Source organism: Mastomys coucha, unplaced genomic scaffold (genome assembly GCF_008632895.1).
Source record: "Mastomys coucha isolate ucsf_1 unplaced genomic scaffold, UCSF_Mcou_1 pScaffold23, whole genome shotgun sequence".
NCBI lineage: Eukaryota > Metazoa > Chordata > Mammalia > Rodentia > Muridae > Mastomys > Mastomys coucha.
In genome coordinates, this window is record NW_022196906.1 from 91,798,280 (window position 1) to 91,806,575 (window position 8,296).

General features: G+C 44.8%; 1 pseudogene; it reads left to right on the forward strand.

The window, feature by feature from the left end:
* Positions 1-2,353: 2,353 nt before the first annotated feature.
* LOC116073691 lies at positions 2,354-3,409 on the forward strand (annotated as a pseudogene).
* Positions 3,410-8,296: the final 4,887 nt, after the last annotated feature.

Below are 8,296 nucleotides of genomic sequence, written 5' to 3' on the forward strand. Positions count from 1 at the left end.
TCTAAGAAACAGGCCTTGAACTTGGCACCCAGCCTCCTGAATGTCAGGAAGCACATGCTTTCTACTGACAAAAGCTAAATTATCAAAACAAGGTTCTGGGCCATGAGGTCCATGAAAATCCTAGAAGGAAGAGAGACAGGCAGTGTTGGAAGAGGCTTTGTAGGAGGACTTGACACATGAAGGTGGTGCTGGACTGGGAATCCAAAAAACAGAAACCCTGCAGGATACAACTTGCCGGGATCCTTACCTATTTTCTCCCTTGCAGACTGATATGCAGCATCCTTAACATCTCAAGCTGCCATGCTTCCCTGGCATATTCTGTGTCTTCTTCCTGGAGCAGCCTACACTCCATGCAGAGAAGCCCTGCCATAACTTTCAGGATGTCTTTGGAAGAATTCCTTGGTGCACATGCTCACTTTGGACTATCATCAGACTCCATCTTCTCGAGTACAGAGCTGTCTTATCTCCATGTCCCTGGCTCCAAACTCAGCACTCTCAAATTAGCAATATCACTTTGTTGAATAAATAATTGAATACTCAGAAACAGCGTCAAGCCAGTTGGAACATGCAAAGAGAGATGCCCTGAGAAGTAACATGATTTTTAACTGGTTCACCAGGTGTTTGGGCTTATAAATCTTGTTTATAATACTCCAATGTGAGACAAACTAACAGATCAATAGATGTGACAGAAGCCATATGAGGCCTGAATTTGATTTGGGGAAGAGCAAACATCATCTCTAGAATTACAGGAAAGCATGTTTTTATTAGCTTATCAACTTTTAATCCACCAAATGCATTTTAATCCAAAGCACACTAAATAATCACTTCTAAAATGAGAGCCTAGCATTGTAAGAAAAAGAATGTTTTCTTTAATGTTTAAATATTCAGAGTTGTTATTCTGATAGAATTGTAGTTAGCCAGTTGTTTCTTCCTTCTGGGTAGGGCACTGACACCTTGCCACTCAGAAAGGTACAGACAAAAATTACATTCCAGGATCTCCAGCTCAACAGCCTTTTCTCCTCGGTTCCTAGCTGGAATGATTCTCTTTATGACCCTTAACAGCCTCCCCCAAAGCTGCTTGGCCACACTGATTGGATTCGGAGCTTGTTTCCAGCATTGTCTAACCACATCACACTAAGGGAGTCACTTCACTGTCCTCGGACTTATATGAGGTTTATGGTACATCTACCTTGTGGGACAATGATTCTCAGCTAGGGCAGTTTTGATCCCCAGGAGACTGGCAGTCTGATTGATGTAGCTGGCATGTGGTGTGGTAGTTGCCAATCTACTGTGCAGAGAATTGTGTTCATACAGAAGAAGGAGGAGGAGAAGAAGGACGAGGAAGAGGAGGAGGAGGAGGAGGAGAAGAAGAAGAAGAAGAAGAAGAAGAAGAAGAAGAAGAAGAAGAGGAAGAGGAAGAGGAAGAGGAAGAGGAAGAGGAAGAGGAAGAGGAAGAGGACGAGGATGAGGACAAGGAAGAAGAAAGAATGGGCAAACCATGTTAGAGTTGAGAAAACCCATGTATTGAGTTCGCAGGGAGGATCTAATACGTAATGCATAGTGGAAATCCCCACTTTAGTATCAGAATCCCAACACTACTCGTGATTTCTCAATTCCTTATTCAAAAATTCTATCCGTGTGGTGGTTTGAATATGCCTAACCAAGGTAGTGACACTATTGGGAACTATTGGAAGGAGTAGTTGTGGAGTAGGTGCTAGAGTAGGTGTGGCCTTGTTGGAGGAAGTGTGTCACTGTGGGGGTGAGCTTTGAGATCCTCATCCTAGCTGCCTGGTTGCCAGTCTTCTCCTAACATCAGCCTTCAGATGAAGATGTAGAACTCAGCTCCTCCTGCACAGTGCCTGCCAGACACTGCCATGCTCCCTGCCTTGATAATGGACTGAACCTCTGACTCTGTAAGCCAGCCCCAATTAAATGTTGTCCTAATAAGAGCTACCTTGATCACGATGTCTGTTCACAGCAGTAAGACACTAAGACACCTTGTATATTCTAAATTTTCCACAAATATCTTGATTCAAGGGTATGTCTTTTCATCCTTCCACACCAGGACTTCTGTCACTTGACTGCTCTTTCTTGGCTTCCACCTTGAACCAAATCTCCCTTGTGAGACAGGGAGTTCTTCATAGCCTGGAGAGAGCTGACACTCTCTTGTACAGATCTCCAGTGGTGATCACAAAGCACAAGACAGGAGATGTTTGGAGAATAGTTAGCTCAAGATCCACAGCATTCTGTATCACCAGAGCATCTTTAGGAAACACCACTTCGGATTTTACCTATAAGAGAAGTCAGCATCCATTCAACTTCTGCCTTTGTCTTCTCCCAAGCCTGGCTGAAAATGTCGTCCTTCAGCCTGGAGACTTACAACAAGAACCAATCTGAGAAAGACTTGGATGAAGAAAGTGTGGTTTTAATGCTGGCCCCATTTACGGAGGAGCCAACCACAGAATATCCTATGGTTCAACCACAGACCTCAAGTCACCAGCCCGTTCTTTGATGAGGCATGAGGAAATCAAACACCCAACAAGAATCATACCAAGCACCTGTCCTCCACCCACCCTGCTTCCTATTAATGATGTGTCCCTGAACACTCTTCAGGAGTGGTGTCATTATCAAAACTTGAGTACAGATGGCAAGAAAGTTGTAGTTTATTTGAGACTTTGGAGACATTATAATCTAAACAAGAATGTTATATTCACAACACATCTCGTGAGGTCAGAATGAAGCAGGGTCTCAAGAAATGCAAGATAGTCTTCAGAGGAATCGGACCTCCAAGCAGCTGCCAAAGCAGGAAGCAGGAGAGTGGTATCCTGGAAATTCTAGCTTCATCTAAAGGGTCCACATTTGCAGCCTGGACAAGAATTGCCATGAGAGCTGTCCAGTCAATGTCTATGAATTGATATCCTCTTCCCTCTAATGTAGAGGCTTCCTGCCACAAGCCATTGGATTCAGATGGTGTGTTGTCCATGGCAGGCAGCTCCCAGCAGATAAGAAAGGCTGGGTTCGCCTGCAATTTCTTGCTGGTCAGACCTAGGTTCCAGATACTACCCAAAGGATGAATTTTCTCTCCCTGTTACCAGCCTGTGTTATCCCAAAACCAGGAGTGGAAGATAATTTGCTATGTCCTGAATGTGTTCACAGCAACAAGAAGATCATGAGAAACTTTAAAACTAGAAGCCGTACAAAGAAAAAATATCCTATCCCAAACTTGGACAAGATCAAGGTTTTATTCTCATCTGAAGGGAATGGAAGAAGCAAAGAAAAACATTCTGTCATCCCTATAATGGCTAAAAGAAATCCTGAATGTCAGTCTTCAGAAGCCCCTCCCCCTGTCTCCCAGCAGAGTGGAGAATCTGCAGACAAATCAGCATCCATCACTCTAATAACATCCTGATAAATCTTAACGCCTTTGACCTCTCCTCATGGTCTTGTGCTAGATTTGCTAAATGCTTAGCTATCTGAGAAATGACAAAAAAGAAAAGAAAAAAAAGAAACACAACTTTTTTCCCATACACTCTAGGCATATAGCGAGAAAATGATTTAGGCATCTTCTCCCAAATCTTCAAGCCCACTTCTAACTTCATTTGCCATCATCCTAAATGATCCTTTCTGTAAAGTCAAGCTACTATGTTCGATCTCTTTAGGGTTCATCTCCTCTTGCCTGCATACATCAGCAGGTGTCCCCTGACTCCATCACTTCTCTCTCCTTGTCACATGGTCAGACCCCACCCATTCTTTAGATCAAAGCCCAGAGGATCAAAGCATCCTAAAATGCTTTCTGGCAAGCCCAGTCCATCGGCTACCTCCCTGTTCATCCGTCACCATTTGAACTCTTCTGTAGATGATTACCATGGCATCTACTTGATGTTTTAGAGATTCAGCTTCCTTGTCCATGAACCAAGTACTGGTAGGGTCTTTCATGGACCCCAATATCCATAACCATCCCCAGAAAACTTATTAGAACCACCAAGAAATAAATCCAAAGCTACAGAGAATTTCAGGACAAGGTTAATTCGTACTGAAGTCCACAGTTGTAGATACTGCTGAAGCTCTTAGATTATGTCTGGTTTTTCCTTAGGTTTTCTGGTTTAAATGGGGCTGTTCTTCCACATAAGAAGGAAGTTGTTTTATTTAATTGTTAGGAGGGCAGAAAAAGCCCTCCAAATGTTTATTAACAACCCAACCTCTTGTCTTCTCATGATCCTCAGCCTCAGGCTCTCGACGGCTGACTGTTGACCATATGCTCTAATAAGCCTCGCCCTCAGAAGATTTTAGTTTCCTTTAATAAATGTAATTGAGAGGAATGAAACATTTGGCTCTCATTTTAATAAGTCGATAAAATGTAAATGGAGCCCATGGTTGGCACAATCCCTTTCTCCTGGAAAAGGCTCTTCTCTTCCAATACTGCCTGGGGATGGAGACAGCAAGCATCCCTGCCTCTCACTGAGGGGCTCTCCACCTAGCTCTTGATCTTCATCTCAGACAGTTAGTGGTGCGTCCATTGTTGTCCACATCTGGTCCCTCCCACTGGATTCTCTTCTAACAATATTGTTGAGATTTTACATTTCCTTTCATGGGAATTTCAACATGAGTTTTGTTTTATGGTATAAGGTGGGGCTGAGGGTTAACAGAGCACTTCTCTGGCAATTCCAAGGGCCTGGGTTCAGTCTCTGGTACTACACAAAAAAAGGAAGAAAGGAGACAGGTGGATGGGAAATGCCTAAGGAGGAAAGGTACAAGAACAATATTCTTGTGAACCTCTGATAAAGGTGTCTGTTGCACATGGTGATAACTAAACTCAAGTCACCCACTATTAGGGCTTGAGTCTGAAAGGTCCTGCACAGGCTCCTGTATTTGAACACTTTATCCTCAATAAGTGGCTTCAGGAAGCTGCCGAAGTTTCAGGATATGGGGCCTGCTAGGAAAGATAGGTCACTCTATGATTTAAAGGTTATAGTCTGACCCTGCTTTTGGACTTGCTCTCTGCCTCCTGTAGAGCTTGCATGTGAGGATCCCCAGAGGCTACTGCCCCCACTAACATAGGCACTCTCCCTTTCATGGCATTCCCACCATGAACCACCATAGACCAAACCTCTACTGGAACCATGAACCAAAATGAACGTTTCTTCCCTTGAGTTGCTTTTGTCAGGAGCCTGACCATGGGCATGAGAAACACACTGGACAACCTTCAGCTGCCACAACTCAACTACGTAGACAAAGGTGAAAAGGAACTTCCCATCTTCAACCTCATTGTCAAGCCTGGAAGTTCTTCCTACCAGAACCAAAGCAGAGAGAATTAAAGGGACATCCGTGGTGCTGAGAAGTATGTGGGGGGAGCTTACAGCCACCATGGGAACTACCTGCCATCTTTGCAGGAGACAGAATTCTTCCATTCACAGTGAGCAAATGGAACACACTGGATCTGCCAGTGTGCTGGTGAAATATCTACATGCTCTCAGGTGTCTCTCTCCTGGATTTCTCTGTGGTTGATTCCCATGGAGGGCAGGTTTGTTACAATTGAACTTAAGAAGTGCAGCAGCATCCTCACCTCTAGATATTTACCATATAGATATACCACCATGTTGAAAGTGTGACCATATTGGTCACAAAGACAAATAATTAGGAACAACTTAAATGTCCATCAAGGGAACAACGAAATGGCACAATATAGCTAGGGGATGGGGGTAGAGTGGCCATTGCTCATTCTCAACTGGAGAATTTCAGGACAACTGGAGATTGTTGCATGAGGAAAGCATGGCACAAGGCAGAGGAAGCCATTCGGAATGTCGATGTGTATAAACACACAAGTATTCTCAGAAAGCACATAGTGCTAACGGTGGGTATCTCAAAAGAAAGAGATGGATGGAACAGCAGCTGCAGCCACGTCTTTCTCTTCTTTGTGTTTCTATTTGTATTCTGTCATATTGGGGTTTCTATTGCTGCAAGGAAACTTCATGATCACAAAGCAAGTTGAGGAGGAAGGGGTTTATCTGGCTTATACTTCCACATTGCTGATCATCATCACTGAAGGAAGTCAGGACAGGAATTCAAATAGGGCAAGAACCTGGGGTCAGGAGCTGATGCAGAGGCCATGGAGGGGTGCTGCTTACTGGCTTATTTCTCATGGTTTGTTCAACCTGCCTGGGTAAAGAACACAGGACAACCTTACCTAGGTTTGGCACCACTCACAATGGGCTGGATCCTCTCCCGTCAATTGCTAATTTTAAAAAAATGCCTTACAGCTGGATCTTATGGAGGAAGGAGGAGGCATTTTCTCACTTGAGGTTATATCCTTTCAGAACTCTAGCTTGTGTCAAGTGACATTAAGACTAGCCAATATGCCGGGCGGTGGTGGCGCATGCCTTTAATCCCAGCACTTGGGAGGCAGAGACAGGCAGATTTCTGAGTGGCCAGCCTGGTCTACAGAGTGAGTTCCAGAACAGTCGGGGCTACACAGAGAAACCCTGTCTCGAAAAACAAAAAAAAAAAAAACAAAAAACAAAAAGCAAGACTAGCCAACACATATACTTTGTGATTTTTCTAAAATATGAATTACTAAAGAATAAATGGCATAGCAAAGTGAAAGAGAATGAAATCTGTACTTAGACAAGGCTATGAGCTCCAGCTCTTCTCCCTGCTAGCTGTATGCCTGGGGTGTGCTAACATGGTAGAGGCTTTCTCAGTTCCCAAACAAGAATAATGTTATCTATCACACTGCATTATTTTGAAGTTTGGAGGGGACAGTGGACCCTGATAAGAGTTCAGTAAGTTGTATCAGCCACTACATGACAAGCCTAGCAGAGCTGCAAGTCAAGAGCAACAAGTGCCACTTATCCACAGAATTGGCTATGCACTGCTGCTGACCATAAATTCCATCTATACTCAACATCCTGTTCTGTTAACCCCCTAACATGACCTCGGCCATGCCCAGGGCAATAGGTTGGCTTAAGTGGAGCCTACAGGAAAATGTGTAAAAAGCTGTAGCATGAAGCTAGTGACGTAGCCAAAGGTTGCTAGCCTCAAAGTTCTCCATCACAACTGTGGTCCTCCCTTCTCCCCAGGGGCCATTGGCTACTGGCCCATGAACACAAAGGGAGCAGAGTTGAAGGACAGGGTTCAGATGGCCCCTGAATAGGGAGAAAATGATGGACTATCAGGATCAGCTTCAGAGAGGCAGCTCAACCTCATTCCAGGCGAATCAGCTATACACTTTGGAGGAAGAGGGTAGGGATTTCCGTGCTGGATAAGTATCATTGCCCAGAGCTTAGGGTACAGAAGAATGCCTCATTTCCATGGAGAGCCATTCCAGGAATTCTAGGTGCTTGCTGGACAGGTTCTTACTGGGACAAAGGAAGCCGGACCTGTAATCTCACCACAGCTGTGACATTCTGCACGTAGAGGATATTGGGGTCAGGCTCCCAAGATCAGGCAGAGAAGAGGAAGTGCCCCACCCCCGAGCAAAGGGAGTCTTCTACCTTGCATGAGCTCAAGAGAGCTGTCCAGACATGGAGGACGGCAACCTTTAATTAGCAGGATCCAACACGACCCCTCACTGTTTGCAGGAGGAAAAATTGTTTCAACACTTATCCAAACTGTTAAGCAGATTTGGCTAATGCTACACAGAAACATGTCCTATAAACTGTGGCTTTTATTTCTTAATACATATTCAACAGAGAGCGTACATGTCCTCACAGAGACCTACACAAGAACGCATGTTCACAGTAGCTCCATTTATGATAGTCAAGAACTGATCAAAAGTCAATAATTTACTGTTTAGAAGAATAGACAAGCACTGCAGTACATGCAGGCTGTGGTGTCAGGCTGCATGTCTGCCTCAGTGCTGGGATGCCAGGAGTGACATCGGCATGCTGCTCGGTGAAGGCAGCATACACTCTAAGATAGGGGTCCCAGCCTGTCTTTTCCCCCTTGAGAAACAGCCAGGACTTGGGCAGATGCTGTAGTTCTCAATCTCCTGTGTACCCAGATGCTGCTGGGCAACTAGAGAAGTTGAGAGCGGTGGTCTGCGGGTCAGCCCTTGCCCTACGTGCCAGGCAGGAAGGGAGATGCCTGAGCCTAAGATGGGGCAGAATCTGACTTGGCCCTGAGTGAGTGCGGAGAGTACTGAGTGGCTGAAAGAGAGAAGACCTTCTGCAGAAGATTTAGGTGCAGCTCTTTAGGACAAAGGCCTTCCCCTGTGGCTATCCTTGACAAAGGAGATGGTCCTTGCTCGTCCTAACCGCTTTATTTGATGGCAGATGTGAATGCATACATCTTACTGAGG